This window comes from Otolemur garnettii, unplaced genomic scaffold, assembly GCF_000181295.1.
Source record: "Otolemur garnettii isolate 467f Iridium unplaced genomic scaffold, OtoGar3 scaffold00301, whole genome shotgun sequence".
NCBI lineage: Eukaryota > Metazoa > Chordata > Mammalia > Primates > Galagidae > Otolemur > Otolemur garnettii.
Window position 1 is genome coordinate 34892 of NW_003852696.1, and position 1829 is coordinate 36720.

Genomic DNA, 1829 nt, shown 5'->3' on the forward strand with positions numbered 1-1829 from the left:
ACCAGCGCTGCTCCTCAGGATGCAGAGCTGTGTGGGGTCTCCAGCATGGGTGGCCCATCTCTTTCTCTGCCCTTCTCGCTTGTCCAGATATCAGGCTGGGGATGAAAGAACCAGGGACTCTGGACATGTCTCTATCCACTGACCCACCTCTCTCCCTCTGTGTCTGTCCTGAAGTTCAGGGTCCTGGGCCCCGTCTGTCCGTCTGTGCTGACTTGATCACCTGCAGCCCCTGAGCCTGGCTGGAGGTTGCCTCCACGTCCTCCAGTGACACTGAGTGTGGCTTTTCCTATGAGACCAGCAGCTCCCAGGCTGTGCTGACTTGAAACACTGTGGTCAACAATCCCCTGTCCTGTGGGAACTGGTCATGCTCTGACAGCCCTTCTGGAGTAATGTCAGTGGGGTTCAGTGACTATCCAAACCATCACTCCAATCCGTATCAACGAGGCTGAGCAGGACAGTGCAAGTGGGAGCTCCTAAAGCCCCAAACCCCACCCTCCCCTTGACTGTGGCAGGGCCCTGTGTGGAGCTGGACTTCAACCCCATCTCCAGCAATGTGATGAATGAAGAGGAACATGGCCTGAGGGGCAGCCCTACAGGACACCCACCCTGACCCCTGACTGAGGGGACCTTGGAAGCCAGTGAGGGCTGAGCACTGAATCCCACCCAGTGATGAGAGGGAGAAGTGTTCAGTGAGTGACCCAGATGGGGATCAAGGCACAAGCCTGCTCTTAACTGAGCCTGGGTGCAGATATGATCATAACATACCAGGATCACATGACCAGACGCCTGAATTCTCAGGACAGCCTAAACTGTGACCACCCAAAGAAGAACAGGTGAGAAGACGTGTCTGAACTGAATCCTGTGTGTGTTTGAGGCTTAGAGTGAAGAAAATGATGGATGATTTGTGAAGGACTCATCCAGAAAGCATGGAATCCAGTGTGCTGTAATCCCAGCCTGCCTCAGAGGGAGGGGCTGGACTCAGTGTCCACTGACAATGGCCTCTGCTGGCCATGCACAAAGGGCAGGAGACTTTCCTTAAAATATTAACATTATTATATTTTGTTGCATTTTGGAGAAATACATGTTCATTGCACAAAAATATTAAAATGTAAATTTTTAAGAAATATTCTTCTTAATACATGTGAACGTTATTTCAGAATTTGAGTGTATTTCCTTCATGTTTGTTTTCAAATTTCAAACTCCTCTAATCAAATCAAAAATATAGTTTTCTATTCACTGCTATATTCAGTCAAGAATCACATAATTTTCATTTTATTAACAAGCATATTTTGCTGATCATTTTTATTGTCTTATTCTAACTGATAATCATGTATTATGGGGTTGGTCTAATTCTATGTTTTCAAGTACCAATAAAGATGTGGTGATACTATCCTTACTAATGGGACTTATTATTAAATCATTATTACTAACACACTTCTGGGTATTTCTCTGCATTTTGTGTCCTCAGGGGTGATTGTTGCCACACTGAATGGGAGGCAAATGGAGAAACCAGATGTGAGTCTGCAGGGTCTCTGTGAGAAGGACAGACTGAGTCTCAAGGGACAATTCAGAAGCAAAATCAAGCATGTGAGCTTTAAAACAAGAATTCGCAAAATATAATGATCACATGACTCTTCTGGGAACCGTTTAAAACACAGCTTTTGACTCAGTGGGTCTTGAGTGGACCGGAGATTTTTAATTTAAGCAAACTTCTGACAGCCAAAATCCACATAGACGTTTCCATGCAAACACACCCAGGAGAACAGGATAAAAGAAGAAGGCAGACAAGAACCTGCGAGAATTCCATGGAAAAGAACCAATGAGTTGAG